This window comes from Phyllobates terribilis, unplaced genomic scaffold (genome assembly GCF_046119375.1).
Source record: "Phyllobates terribilis strain yellow unplaced genomic scaffold, ASM4611937v1 Scaffold_361__1_contigs__length_1927384, whole genome shotgun sequence".
Lineage (NCBI taxonomy): Eukaryota > Metazoa > Chordata > Amphibia > Anura > Dendrobatidae > Phyllobates > Phyllobates terribilis.
In genome coordinates this window covers 1,142,201-1,156,374 of record NW_027363121.1, presented here as the reverse complement: position 1 = coordinate 1,156,374, position 14,174 = coordinate 1,142,201, and the positions used below count along the sequence as shown (strand labels likewise).

The following is a 14,174-nucleotide window of genomic DNA, read 5'->3' as shown; positions in this document are numbered from 1 at the left end:
AGAGAACCCAACCCAAAAAGTTTGGTTGATTAGTCTGTGGCATTCTGTTAAACTGTTGCTTATGGCGGTCTCTGTGAGCTTCTCAGCGACATTCAGCCAGCCAGGTATCCTGCCTGCAGTAGATGGAATGTGGCAATGGAACGCTGGCTGCGCGTGTCATAATAGGCTCTGAGCCTTTATATACCTGTGCACAGCAGCAGCCACCTTCAGTCTGCTGCTGGACAGCCAGCAGCAGCAGCAGCAGGAGAGGTATGTAATCAGCAGCCCTCCTGCTAAGGGTAGACAGCTGCTCGTTCCACCCCAACCCCCGCCTTAATTGGTTCTCCTCCCTTCCAACGGTGTTGAGGCGGGTGGGAACAGCAGGGGGTGAAGGTGCTGTGTTTAAAGAGGTGGAGTTATGCAGATCTAAAACGCGTGGATTGCAGCAGCAGCAAGCCGAAAAGTGCAGGCATGTAAGGGATCTAGAGGTTGACAACATGTCTTCTTAACGGGAGTCCAGGAGCTCATCTCCACAAATGGACTTTTCAGGATCCTTGGGTGGCTCCGTAGTTTGAAACCAATTCTGGTTATCGCTTCTCGGCCTTTTGGCTAAGATCAAGTGTAGTATCTGTTCTTATCAGTTTAATATCTGATACGTCCCCTATCTGGGGACCATATATTAAATGGATTTTTAGAACAGGGAGATGGAAAAAGAGCTTGCTCTGTCCACTCCACGCATTGACCTGGTATTGCAGTATCTCCAGGACCGGTGCACCCCTTCTTTAATGCAGTTTCTAAAATCAGAAAGAATTGAATTCAATGTTTTTTGTTCATTTTGCTTGTTTGTCGGATTTTGGGATGGACTCTTTTGCTTTGCTTTTCTTCTCCTCATTGGATTTTTAATGTTCAAAGTTGCAGAAGCCAGATTACAAGCTCATTTTGGTTCAACTTCAGCAACTGTGCATTGCATTGCCATGTAATGTAATGCAATGCTATCTTTCTAGCTCTCCCTTTTTACTTCCTTTTGGATAAACAGACATATTAGGCAAGAATTTTGGAGCTTTCACCTAAATAACTACAGGTGGTGAGATAAGCTGCACAATATAATTGACCTTTCAGTATATTGTTGCACACACACCATCTATTTAGCAAATGCCCTTGTTATCAACAGCAGCCTTTTAAACTCACCTGAGCTAACAGGTATGTGCGCTGGTTACTCTGCTGCGCTTAAAATTTCTTTTTTGGTTTGCTACAATGCCTTTTCTGAAACGTTGTCTCCCTCTGCTGGAACACTGACTTCTTTCATTTAATGCCTGCAGACTATAAAAGAGAACCCAACCCAAAAAGTTTGGTTGATTAGTCTGTGGCATTCTGTTAAACTGTTGCTTATGGCGGTCTCTGTGAGCTTCTCAGCGACATTCAGCCAGCCAGGTATCCTGCCTGCAGTAGATGGAATGTGGCAATGGAACGCTGGCTGCGCGTGTCATAATAGGCTCTGAGCCTTTATATACCTGTGCACAGCAGCAGCCACCTTCAGTCTGCTGCTGGACAGCCAGCAGCAGCAGGAGAGGTATGTAATCAGCAGCCCTCCTGCTAAGGGTAGACAGCTGCTCGTTCCACCCCACCCCCCGCCTTAATTGGTTCTCCTCCCTTCCAACGGTGTTGAGGCGGGTGGGAACAGCAGGGGGTGAAGGTGCTGTGTTTAAAGAGGTGGAGTTATGCAGATCTAAAACGCGTGGATTGCAGCAGCAGCAAGCCGAAAAGTGCAGGCATGTAAGGGATCTAGAGGTTGACAACATGTCTTCTTAACGGGAGTCCAGGAGCTCATCTCCACAAATGGACTTTTCAGGATCCTTGGGTGGCTCCGTAGTTTGAAACCAATTCTGGTTATCGCTTCTCGGCCTTTTGGCTAAGATCAAGTGTAGTATCTGTTCTTATCAGTTTAATATCTGATACGTCCCCTATCTGGGGACCATATATTAAATGGATTTTTAGAACAGGGAGATGGAAAAAGAGCTTGCTCTGTCCACTCCACGCATTGACCTGGTATTGCAGTATCTCCAGGACCGGTGCACCCCTTCTTTAATGCAGTTTCTAAAATCAGAAAGAATTGAATTCAATGTTTTTTGTTCATTTTGCTTGTTTGTCGGATTTTGGGATGGACTCTTTGGCTTTGCTTTTCTTCTCCTCATTGGATTTTTCATGTTCAAAGTTGCAGAAGCCAGATTACAAGCTCATTTTGGTTCAACTTCAGCAACTGTGCATTGCATTGCCATGTAATGTAATGCAATGCTATCTTTCTAGCTCTCCCTTTTTACTTCCTTTTGGATAAACAGACATATTAGGCAAGCATTTTGGAGCTTTCACCTAAATAACTACAGGTGGTGAGATAAGCTGCACAATATAATTGACCTTTCAGTATATTGTTGCACACACACCATCTATTTAGCAAATGCCCTTGTTATCAACAGCAGCCTTTTAAACTCACCTGAGCTAACAGGTATGTGCGCTGGTTACTCTGCTGCGCTTAAAATTTCTTTTTTGGTTTGCTACAATGCCTTTTCTGAAACGTTGTCTCCCTCTGCTGGAACACTGACTTCTTTCATTTAATGCCTGCAGACTATAAAAGAGAACCCAACCCAAAAAGTTTGGTTGATTAGTCTGTGGCATTCTGTTAAACTGTTGCTTATGGCGGTCTCTGTGAGCTTCTCAGCGACATTCAGCCAGCCAGGTATCCTGCCTGCAGTAGATGGAATGTGGCAATGGAACGCTGGCTGCGCGTGTCATAATAGGCTCTGAGCCTTTATATACCTGTGCACAGCAGCAGCCACCTTCAGTCTGCTGCTGGACAGCCAGCAGCAGCAGCAGCAGGAGAGGTATGTAATCAGCAGCCCTCCTGCTAAGGGTAGACAGCTGCTCGTTCCACCCCACCCCCCGCCTTAATTGGTTCTCCTCCCTTCCAACGGTGTTGAGGCGGGTGGGAACAGCAGGGGGTTAAGGTGCTGTGTTTAAAGAGGTGGAGTTATGCAGATCTAAAACGCGTGGATTGCAGCAGCAGCAAGCCGAAAAGTGCAGGTATGTAAGGGATCTAGAGGTTGACAACATGTCTTCTTAACGGGAGTCCAGGAGCTCATCTCCACAAATGGACTTTTCAGGATCCTTGGGTGGCTCCGTAGTTTGAAACCAATTCTGGTTATCGCTTCTCGGCCTTTTGGCTAAGATCAAGTGTAGTATCTGTTCTTATCAGTTTAATATCTGATACGTCCCCTATCTGGGGACCATATATTAAATGGATTTTTAGAACAGGGAGATGGAAAAAGAGCTTGCTCTGTCCACTCCACGCATTGACCTGGTATTGCAGTATCTCCAGGACCGGTGCACCCCTTCTTTAATGCAGTTTCTAAAATCAGAAAGAATTGAATTCAATGTTTTTTGTTCATTTTGCTTGTTTGTCGGATTTTGGGATGGACTCTTTGGCTTTGCTTTTCTTCTCCTCATTGGATTTTTCATGTTCAAAGTTGCAGAAGCCAGATTACAAGCTCATTTTGGTTCAACTTCAGCAACTGTGCATTGCATTGCCATGTAATGTAATGCAATGCTATCTTTCTAGCTCTCCCTTTTTACTTCCTTTTGGATAAACAGACATATTAGGCAAGCATTTTGGAGCTTTCACCTAAATAACTACAGGTGGTGAGATAAGCTGCACAATATAATTGACCTTTCAGTATATTGTTGCACACACACCATCTATTTAGCAAATGCCCTTGTTATCAACAGCAGCCTTTTAAACTCACCTGAGCTAACAGGTATGTGCGCTGGTTACTCTGCTGCGCTTAAAATTTCTTTTTTGGTTTGCTACAATGCCTTTTCTGAAACGTTGTCTCCCTCTGCTGGAACACTGACTTCTTTCATTTAATGCCTGCAGACTATAAAAGAGAACCCAACCCAAAAAGTTTGGTTGATTAGTCTGTGGCATTCTGTTAAACTGTTGCTTATGGCGGTCTCTGTGAGCTTCTCAGCGACATTCAGACAGCCAGGTATCCTGCCTGCAGTAGATGGAATGTGGCAATGGAACGCTGGCTGCGCGTGTCATAATAGGCTCTGAGCCTTTATATACCTGTGCACAGCAGCAGCCACCTTCAGTCTGCTGCTGGACAGCCAGCAGCAGCAGCAGCAGCAGGAGAGGTATGTAATCAGCAGCCCTCCTGCTAAGGGTAGACAGCTGCTCGTTCCACCCCACCCCCCGCCTTAATTGGTTCTCCTCCCTTCCAACGGTGTTGAGGCGGGTGGGAACAGCAGGGGGTGAAGGTGCTGTGTTTAAAGAGGTGGAGTTATGCAGATCTAAAACGCGTGGATTGCAGCAGCAGCAAGCCGAAAAGTGCAGGCATGTAAGGGATCTAGAGGTTGACAACATGTCTTCTTAACGGGAGTCCAGGAGCTCATCTCCACAAATGGACTTTTCAGGATCCTTGGGTGGCTCCGTAGTTTGAAACCAATTCTGGTTATCGCTTCTCGGCCTTTTGGCTAAGATCAAGTGTAGGATCTGTTCTTATCAGTTTAATATCTGATACGTCCCCTATCTGGGGACCATATATTAAATGGATTTTTAGAACAGGGAGATGGAAAAAGAGCTTGCTCTGTCCACTCCACGCATTGACCTGGTATTGCAGTATCTCCAGGACCGGTGCACCCCTTCTTTAATGCAGTTTCTAAAATCAGAAAGAATTGAATTCAATGTTTTTTGTTCATTTTGCTTGTTTGTCGGATTTTGGGATGGACTCTTTGGCTTTGCTTTTCTTCTCCTCATTGGATTTTTCATGTTCAAAGTTGCAGAAGCCAGATTACAAGCTCATTTTGGTTCAACTTCAGCAACTGTGCATTGCATTGCCATGTAATGTAATGCAATGCTATCTTTCTAGCTCTCCCTTTTTACTTCCTTTTGGATAAACAGACATATTAGGCAAGCATTTTGGAGCTTTCACCTAAATAACTACAGGTGGTGAGATAAGCTGCACAATATAATTGACCTTTCAGTATATTGTTGCACACACACCATCTATTTAGCAAATGCCCTTGTTATCAACAGCAGCCTTTTAAACTCACCTGAGCTAACAGGTATGTGCGCTGGTTACTCTGCTGCGCTTAAAATTTCTTTTTTGGTTTGCTACAATGCCTTTTCTGAAACGTTGTCTCCCTCTGCTGGAACACTGACTTCTTTCATTTAATGCCTGCAGACTATAAAAGAGAACCCAACCCAAAAAGTTTGGTTGATTAGTCTGTGGCATTCTGTTAAACTGTTGCTTATGGCGGTCTCTGTGAGCTTCTCAGCGACATTCAGCCAGCCAGGTATCCTGCCTGCAGTAGATGGAATGTGGCAATGGAACGCTGGCTGCGCGTGTCATAATAGGCTCTGAGCCTTTATATACCTGTGCACAGCAGCAGCCACCTTCAGTCTGCTGCTGGACAGCCAGCAGCAGCAGCAGCAGGAGAGGTATGTAATCAGCAGCCCTCCTGCTAAGGGTAGACAGCTGCTCGTTCCACCCCACCCCCCGCCTTAATTGGTTCTCCTCCCTTCCAACGGTGTTGAGGCGGGTGGGAACAGCAGGGGGTGAAGGTGCTGTGTTTAAAGAGGTGGAGTTATGCAGATCTAAAACGCGTGGATTGCAGCAGCAGCAAGCCGAAAAGTGCAGGCATGTAAGGGATCTAGAGGTTGACAACATGTCTTCTTAACGGGAGTCCAGGAGCTCATCTCCACAAATGGACTTTTCAGGATCCTTGGGTGGCTCCGTAGTTTGAAACCAATTCTGGTTATCGCTTCTCGGCCTTTTGGCTAAGATCAAGTGTAGTATCTGTTCTTATCAGTTTAATATCTGATACGTCCCCTATCTGGGGACCATATATTAAATGGATTTTTAGAACAGGGAGATGGAAAAAGAGCTTGCTCTGTCCACTCCACGCATTGACCTGGTATTGCAGTATCTCCAGGACCGGTGCACCCCTTCTTTAATGCAGTTTCTAAAATCAGAAAGAATTGAATTCAATGTTTTTTGTTCATTTTGCTTGTTTGTCGGATTTTGGGATGGACTCTTTGGCTTTGCTTTTCTTCTCCTCATTGGATTTTTCATGTTCAAAGTTGCAGAAGCCAGATTACAAGCTCATTTTGGTTCAACTTCAGCAACTGTGCATTGCATTGCCATGTAATGTAATGCAATGCTATCTTTCTAGCTCTCCCTTTTTACTTCCTTTTGGATAAACAGACATATTAGGCAAGCATTTTGGAGCTTTCACCTAAATAACTACAGGTGGTGAGATAAGCTGCACAATATAATTGACCTTTCAGTATATTGTTGCACACACACCATCTATTTAGCAAATGCCCTTGTTATCAACAGCAGCCTTTTAAACTCACCTGAGCTAACAGGTATGTGCGCTCGTTACTCTGCTGCGCTTAAAATTTCTTTTTTGGTTTGCTACAATGCCTTTTCTGAAACGTTGTCTCCCTCTGCTGGAACACTGACTTCTTTCATTTAATGCCTGCAGACTATAAAAGAGAACCCAACCCAAAAAGTTTGGTTGATTAGTCTGTGGCATTCTGTTAAACTGTTGCTTATGGCGGTCTCTGTGAGCTTCTCAGCGACATTCAGCCAGCCAGGTATCCTGCCTGCAGTAGATGGAATGTGGCAATGGAACGCTGGCTGCGCGTGTCATAATAGGCTCTGAGCCTTTATATACCTGTGCACAGCAGCAGCCACCTTCAGTCTGCTGCTGGACAGCCAGCAGCAGCAGCAGCAGCAGGAGAGGTATGTAATCAGCAGCCCTCCTGCTAAGGGTAGACAGCTGCTCGTTCCACCCCACCCCCCGCCTTAATTGGTTCTCCTCCCTTCCAACGGTGTTGAGGCGGGTGGGAACAGCAGGGGGTGAAGGTGCTGTGTTTAAAGAGGTGGAGTTATGCAGATCTAAAACGCGTGGATTGCAGCAGCAGCAAGCCGAAAAGTGCAGGCATTTAAGGGATCTAGAGGTTGACAACATGTCTTCTTAACGGGAGTCCAGGAGCTCATCTCCACAAATGGACTTTTCAGGATCCTTGGGTGGCTCCGTAGTTTGAAACCAATTCTGGTTATCGCTTCTCGGCCTTTTGGCTAAGATCAAGTGTAGTATCTGTTCTTATCAGTTTAATATCTGATACGTCCCCTATCTGGGGACCATATATTAAATGGATTTTTAGAACAGGGAGATGGAAAAAGAGCTTGCTCTGTCCACTCCACGCATTGACCTGGTATTGCAGTATCTCCAGGACCGGTGCACCCCTTCTTTAATGCAGTTTCTAAAATCAGAAAGAATTGAATTCAATGTTTTTTGTTCATTTTGCTTGTTTGTCGGATTTTGGGATGGACTCTTTGGCTTTGCTTTTCTTCTCCTCATTGGATTTTTCATGTTCAAAGTTGCAGAAGCCAGATTACAAGCTCATTTTGGTTCAACTTCAGCAACTGTGCATTGCATTGCCATGTAATGTAATGCAATGCTATCTTTCTAGCTCTCCCTTTTTACTTCCTTTTGGATAAACAGACATATTAGGCAAGCATTTTGGAGCTTTCACCTAAATAACTACAGGTGGTGAGATAAGCTGCACAATATAATTGACCTTTCAGTATATTGTTGCACACACACCATCTATTTAGCAAATGCCCTTGTTATCAACAGCAGCCTTTTAAACTCACCTGAGCTAACAGGTATGTGCGCTGGTTACTCTGCTGCGCTTAAAATTTCTTTTTTGGTTTGCTACAATGCCTTTTCTGAAACGTTGTCTCCCTCTGCTGGAACACTGACTTCTTTCATTTAATGCCTGCAGACTATAAAAGAGAACCCAACCCAAAAAGTTTGGTTGATTAGTCTGTGGCATTCTGTTAAACTGTTGCTTATGGCGGTCTCTGTGAGCTTCTCAGCGACATTCAGCCAGCCAGGTATCCTGCCTGCAGTAGATGGAATGTGGCAATGGAACGCTGGCTGCGCGTGTCATAATAGGCTCTGAGCCTTTATATACCTGTGCACAGCAGCAGCCACCTTCAGTCTGCTGCTGGACAGCCAGCAGCAGCAGCAGCAGGAGAGGTATGTAATCAGCAGCCCTCCTGCTAAGGGTAGACAGCTGCTCGTTCCACCCCACCCCCCGCCTTAATTGGTTCTCCTCCCTTCCAACGGTGTTGAGGCGGGTGGGAACAGCAGGGGGTGAAGGTGCTGTGTTTAAAGAGGTGGAGTTATGCAGATCTAAAACGCGTGGATTGCAGCAGCAGCAAGCCGAAAAGTGCAGGCATGTAAGGGATCTAGAGGTTGACAACATGTCTTCTTAACGGGAGTCCAGGAGCTCATCTCCACAAATGGACTTTTCAGGATCCTTGGGTGGCTCCGTAGTTTGAAACCAATTCTGGTTATCGCTTCTCGGCCTTTTGGCTAAGATCAAGTGTAGTATCTGTTCTTATCAGTTTAATATTTGATACGTCCCCTATCTGGGGACCATATATTAAATGGATTTTTAGAACAGGGAGATGGAAAAAGAGCTTGCTCTGTCCACTCCACGCATTGACCTGGTATTGCAGTATCTCCAGGACCGGTGCACCCCTTCTTTAATGCAGTTTCTAAAATCAGAAAGAATTGAATTCAATGTTTTTTGTTCATTTTGCTTGTTTGTCGGATTTTGGGATGGACTCTTTGGCTTTGCTTTTCTTCTCCTCATTGGATTTTTCATGTTCAAAGTTGCAGAAGCCAGATTACAAGCTCATTTTGGTTCAACTTCAGCAACTGTGCATTGCATTGCCATGTAATGTAATGCAATGCTATTTTTCTAGCTCTCCCTTTTTACTTCCTTTTGGATAAACAGACATATTAGGCAAGCATTTTGGAGCTTTCACCTAAATAACTACAGGTGGTGAGATAAGCTGCACAATATAATTGACCTTTCAGTATATTGTTGCACACACACCATCTATTTAGCAAATGCCCTTGTTATCAACAGCAGCCTTTTAAACTCACCTGAGCTAACAGGTATGTGCGCTGGTTACTCTGCTGCGCTTAAAATTTCTTTTTTGGTTTGCTACAATGCCTTTTCTGAAACGTTGTCTCCCTCTGCTGGAACACTGACTTCTTTCATTTAATGCCTGCAGACTATAAAAGAGAACCCAACCCAAAAAGTTTGGTTGATTAGTCTGTGGCATTCTGTTAAACTGTTGCTTATGGCGGTCTCTGTGAGCTTCTCAGCGACATTCAGCCAGCCAGGTATCCTGCCTGCAGTAGATGGAATGTGGCAATGGAACGCTGGCTGCGCGTGTCATAATAGGCTCTGAGCCTTTATATACCTGTGCACAGCAGCAGCCACCTTCAGTCTGCTGCTGGACAGCCAGCAGCAGCAGCAGGAGAGGTATGTAATCAGCAGCCCTCCTGCTAAGGGTAGACAGCTGCTCGTTCCACCCCACCCCCCGCCTTAATTGGTTCTCCTCCCTTCCAACGGTGTTGAGGCGGGTGGGAACAGCAGGGGGTGAAGGTGCTGTGTTTAAAGAGGTGGAGTTATGCAGATCTAAAACGCGTGGATTGCAGCAGCAGCAAGCCGAAAAGTGCAGGCATGTAAGGGATCTAGAGGTTGACAACATGTCTTCTTAACGGGAGTCCAGGAGCTCATCTCCACAAATGGACTTTTCAGGATCCTTGGGTGGCTCCGTAGTTTGAAACCAATTCTGGTTATCGCTTCTCGGTCTTTTGGCTAAGATCAAGTGTAGTATCTGTTCTTATCAGTTTAATATCTGATACGTCCCCTATCTGGGGACCATATATTAAATGGATTTTTAGAACAGGGAGATGGAAAAAGAGCTTGCTCTGTCCACTCCACGCATTGACCTGGTATTGCAGTATCTCCAGGACCGGTGCACCCCTTCTTTAATGCAGTTTCTAAAATCAGAAAGAATTGAATTCAATGTTTTTTGTTCATTTTGCTTGTTTGTCGGATTTTGGGATGGACTCTTTGGCTTTGCTTTTCTTCTCCTCATTGGATTTTTCATGTTCAAAGTTGCAGAAGCCAGATTACAAGCTCATTTTGGTTCAACTTCAGCAACTGTGCATTGCATTGCCATGTAATGTAATGCAGTGCTATCTTTCTAGCTCTCCCTTTTTACTTCCTTTTGGATAAACAGACATATTAGGCAAGCATTTTGGAGCTTTCACCTAAATAACTACAGGTGGTGAGATAAGCTGCACAATATAATTGACCTTTCAGTATATTGTTGCACACACACCATCTATTTAGCAAATGCCCTTGTTATCAACAGCAGCCTTTTAAACTCACCTGAGCTAACAGGTATGTGCGCTGGTTACTCTGCTGCGCTTAAAATTTCTTTTTTGGTTTGCTACAATGCCTTTTCTGAAACGTTGTCTCCCTCTGCTGGAACACTGACTTCTTTCATTTAATGCCTGCAGACTATAAAAGAGAACCCAACCCAAAAAGTTTGGTTGATTAGTCTGTGGCATTCTGTTAAACTGTTGCTTATGGCGGTCTCTGTGAGCTTCTCAGCGACATTCAGCCAGCCAGGTATCCTGCCTGCAGTAGATGGAATGTGGCAATGGAACGCTGGCTGCGCGTGTCATAATAGGCTCTGAGCCTTTATATACCTGTGCACAGCAGCAGCCACCTTCAGTCTGCTGCTGGACAGCCAGCAGCAGCAGCAGCAGGAGAGGTATGTAATCAGCAGCCCTCCTGCTAAGGGTAGACAGCTGCTCGTTCCACCCCACCCCCCGCCTTAATTGGTTCTCCTCCCTTCCAACGGTGTTGAGGCGGGTGGGAACAGCATGGGGTGAAGGTGCTGTGTTTAAAGAGGTGGAGTTATGCAGATCTAAAACGCGTGGATTGCAGCAGCAGCAAGCCGAAAAGTGCAGGCATGTAAGGGATCTAGAGGTTGACAACATGTCTTCTTAACGGGAGTCCAGGAGCTCATCTCCACAAATGGACTTTTCAGGATCCTTGGGTGGCTCCGTAGTTTGAAACCAATTCTGGTTATCGCTTCTCGGCCTTTTGGCTAAGATCAAGTGTAGTATCTGTTCTTATCAGTTTAATATTTGATACGTCCCCTATCTGGGGACCATATATTAAATGGATTTTTAGAACAGGGAGATGGAAAAAGAGCTTGCTCTGTCCACTCCACGCATTGACCTGGTATTGCAGTATCTCCAGGACCGGTGCACCCCTTCTTTAATGCAGTTTCTAAAATCAGAAAGAATTGAATTCAATGTTTTTTGTTCATTTTGCTTGTTTGTCGGATTTTGGGATGGACTCTTTGGCTTTGCTTTTCTTCTCCTCATTGGATTTTTCATGTTCAAAGTTGCAGAAGCCAGATTACAAGCTCATTTTGGTTCAACTTCAGCAACTGTGCATTGCATTGCCATGTAATGTAATGCAATGCTATTTTTCTAGCTCTCCCTTTTTACTTCCTTTTGGATAAACAGACATATTAGGCAAGCATTTTGGAGCTTTCACCTAAATAACTACAGGTGGTGAGATAAGCTGCACAATATAATTGACCTTTCAGTATATTGTTGCACACACACCATCTATTTAGCAAATGCCCTTGTTATCAACAGCAGCCTTTTAAACTCACCTGAGCTAACAGGTATGTGCGCTGGTTACTCTGCTGCGCTTAAAATTTCTTTTTTGGTTTGCTACAATGCCTTTTCTGAAACGTTGTCTCCCTCTGCTGGAACACTGACTTCTTTCATTTAATGCCTGCAGACTATAAAAGAGAACCCAACCCAAAAAGTTTGGTTGATTAGTCTGTGGCATTCTGTTAAACTGTTGCTTATGGCGGTCTCTGTGAGCTTCTCAGCGACATTCAGCCAGCCAGGTATCCTGCCTGCAGTAGATGGAATGTGGCAATGGAACGCTGGCTGCGCGTGTCATAATAGGCTCTGAGCCTTTATATACCTGTGCACAGCAGCAGCCACCTTCAGTCTGCTGCTGGACAGCCAGCAGCAGCAGCAGGAGAGGTATGTAATCAGCAGCCCTCCTGCTAAGGGTAGACAGCTGCTCGTTCCACCCCACCCCCCGCCTTAATTGGTTCTCCTCCCTTCCAACGGTGTTGAGGCGGGTGGGAACAGCAGGGGGTGAAGGTGCTGTGTTTAAAGAGGTGGAGTTATGCAGATCTAAAACGCGTGGATTGCAGCAGCAGCAAGCCGAAAAGTGCAGGCATGTAAGGGATCTAGAGGTTGACAACATGTCTTCTTAACGGGAGTCCAGGAGCTCATCTCCACAAATGGACTTTTCAGGATCCTTGGGTGGCTCCGTAGTTTGAAACCAATTCTGGTTATCGCTTCTCGGTCTTTTGGCTAAGATCAAGTGTAGTATCTGTTCTTATCAGTTTAATATCTGATACGTCCCCTATCTGGGGACCATATATTAAATGGATTTTTAGAACAGGGAGATGGAAAAAGAGCTTGCTCTGTCCACTCCACGCATTGACCTGGTATTGCAGTATCTCCAGGACCGGTGCACCCCTTCTTTAATGCAGTTTCTAAAATCAGAAAGAATTGAATTCAATGTTTTTTGTTCATTTTGCTTGTTTGTCGGATTTTGGGATGGACTCTTTGGCTTTGCTTTTCTTCTCCTCATTGGATTTTTCATGTTCAAAGTTGCAGAAGCCAGATTACAAGCTCATTTTGGTTCAACTTCAGCAACTGTGCATTGCATTGCCATGTAATGTAATGCAGTGCTATCTTTCTAGCTCTCCCTTTTTACTTCCTTTTGGATAAACAGACATATTAGGCAAGCATTTTGGAGCTTTCACCTAAATAACTACAGGTGGTGAGATAAGCTGCACAATATAATTGACCTTTCAGTATATTGTTGCACACACACCATCTATTTAGCAAATGCCCTTGTTATCAACAGCAGCCTTTTAAACTCACCTGAGCTAACAGGTATGTGCGCTGGTTACTCTGCTGCGCTTAAAATTTCTTTTTTGGTTTGCTACAATGCCTTTTCTGAAACGTTGTCTCCCTCTGCTGGAACACTGACTTCTTTCATTTAATGCCTGCAGACTATAAAAGAGAACCCAACCCAAAAAGTTTGGTTGATTAGTCTGTGGCATTCTGTTAAACTGTTGCTTATGGCGGTCTCTGTGAGCTTCTCAGCGACATTCAGCCAGCCAGGTATCCTGCCTGCAGTAGATGGAATGTGGCAATGGAACGCTGGCTGCGCGTGTCATAATAGGCTCTGAGCCTTTATATACCTGTGCACAGCAGCAGCCACCTTCAGTCTGCTGCTGGACAGCCAGCAGCAGCAGCAGCAGGAGAGGTATGTAATCAGCAGCCCTCCTGCTAAGGGTAGACAGCTGCTCGTTCCACCCCACCCCCCGCCTTAATTGGTTCTCCTCCCTTCCAACGGTGTTGAGGCGGGTGGGAACAGCAGGGGGTGAAGGTGCTGTGTTTAAAGAGGTGGAGTTATGCAGATCTAAAACGCGTGGATTGCAGCAGCAGCAAGCCGAAAAGTGCAGGCATGTAAGGGATCTAGAGGTTGACAACATGTCTTCTTAACGGGAGTCCAGGAGCTCATCTCCACAAATGGACTTTTCAGGATCCTTGGGTGGCTCCGTAGTTTGAAACCAATTCTGGTTATCGCTTCTCGGCCTTTTGGCTAAGATCAAGTGTAGTATCTGTTCTTATCAGTTTAATATTTGATACGTCCCCTATCTGGGGACCATATATTAAATGGATTTTTAGAACAGGGAGATGGAAAAAGAGCTTGCTCTGTCCACTCCACGCATTGACCTGGTATTGCAGTATCTCCAGGACCGGTGCACCCCTTCTTTAATGCAGTTTCTAAAATCAGAAAGAATTGAATTCAATGTTTTTTGTTCATTTTGCTTGTTTGTCGGATTTTGGGATGGACTCTTTGGCTTTGCTTTTCTTCTCCTCATTGGATTTTTCATGTTCAAAGTTGCAGAAGCCAGATTACAAGCTCATTTTGGTTCAACTTCAGCAACTGTGCATTGCATTGCCATGTAATGTAATGCAATGCTATTTTTCTAGCTCTCCCTTTTTACTTCCTTTTGGATAAACAGACATATTAGGCAAGCATTTTGGAGCTTTCACCTAAATAACTACAGGTGGTGAGATAAGCTGCACAATATAATTGACCTTTCAGTATATTGTTGCACACACACCAT

The 14,174-nt window shown here is 44.9% G+C and overlaps 11 non-coding genes across 11 annotated transcripts; all 11 read left to right on the top strand.

The window, feature by feature from the left end:
- Positions 1-568: 568 nt before the first annotated feature.
- On the top strand, positions 569-759 carry LOC141222418 (U2 spliceosomal RNA). The gene has a single exon (XR_012290189.1). It is a non-coding gene; the product is annotated as a U2 spliceosomal RNA (small nuclear RNA).
- A 1,109-nt stretch (positions 760-1,868) lies between these two features.
- LOC141222417 (U2 spliceosomal RNA) lies at positions 1,869-2,059 on the top strand. The gene has a single exon (XR_012290188.1). It is a non-coding gene; the product is annotated as a U2 spliceosomal RNA (small nuclear RNA).
- A 1,115-nt stretch (positions 2,060-3,174) lies between these two features.
- LOC141222416 (U2 spliceosomal RNA) lies at positions 3,175-3,365 on the top strand. Its single transcript, XR_012290187.1, has one exon. It is a non-coding gene; the product is annotated as a U2 spliceosomal RNA (small nuclear RNA).
- A 1,118-nt stretch (positions 3,366-4,483) lies between these two features.
- On the top strand, positions 4,484-4,674 carry LOC141222786 (U2 spliceosomal RNA). Its single transcript, XR_012290539.1, has one exon. It is a non-coding gene; the product is annotated as a U2 spliceosomal RNA (small nuclear RNA).
- Positions 4,675-5,789: 1,115 nt separating this feature from the next.
- LOC141222415 (U2 spliceosomal RNA) lies at positions 5,790-5,980 on the top strand. Its single transcript, XR_012290186.1, has one exon. It is a non-coding gene; the product is annotated as a U2 spliceosomal RNA (small nuclear RNA).
- Positions 5,981-7,098: 1,118 nt separating this feature from the next.
- On the top strand, positions 7,099-7,289 carry LOC141222413 (U2 spliceosomal RNA). Its single transcript, XR_012290184.1, has one exon. It is a non-coding gene; the product is annotated as a U2 spliceosomal RNA (small nuclear RNA).
- Positions 7,290-8,404: 1,115 nt separating this feature from the next.
- Positions 8,405-8,595, top strand: LOC141222784 (U2 spliceosomal RNA). Its single transcript, XR_012290537.1, has one exon. It is a non-coding gene; the product is annotated as a U2 spliceosomal RNA (small nuclear RNA).
- Positions 8,596-9,707: 1,112 nt separating this feature from the next.
- On the top strand, positions 9,708-9,898 carry LOC141222794 (U2 spliceosomal RNA). The gene has a single exon (XR_012290547.1). It is a non-coding gene; the product is annotated as a U2 spliceosomal RNA (small nuclear RNA).
- A 1,115-nt stretch (positions 9,899-11,013) lies between these two features.
- Positions 11,014-11,204, top strand: LOC141222783 (U2 spliceosomal RNA). The gene has a single exon (XR_012290536.1). It is a non-coding gene; the product is annotated as a U2 spliceosomal RNA (small nuclear RNA).
- Positions 11,205-12,316: 1,112 nt separating this feature from the next.
- Positions 12,317-12,507, top strand: LOC141222793 (U2 spliceosomal RNA). The gene has a single exon (XR_012290546.1). It is a non-coding gene; the product is annotated as a U2 spliceosomal RNA (small nuclear RNA).
- Positions 12,508-13,622: 1,115 nt separating this feature from the next.
- On the top strand, positions 13,623-13,813 carry LOC141222782 (U2 spliceosomal RNA). Its single transcript, XR_012290535.1, has one exon. It is a non-coding gene; the product is annotated as a U2 spliceosomal RNA (small nuclear RNA).
- Positions 13,814-14,174: the final 361 nt, after the last annotated feature.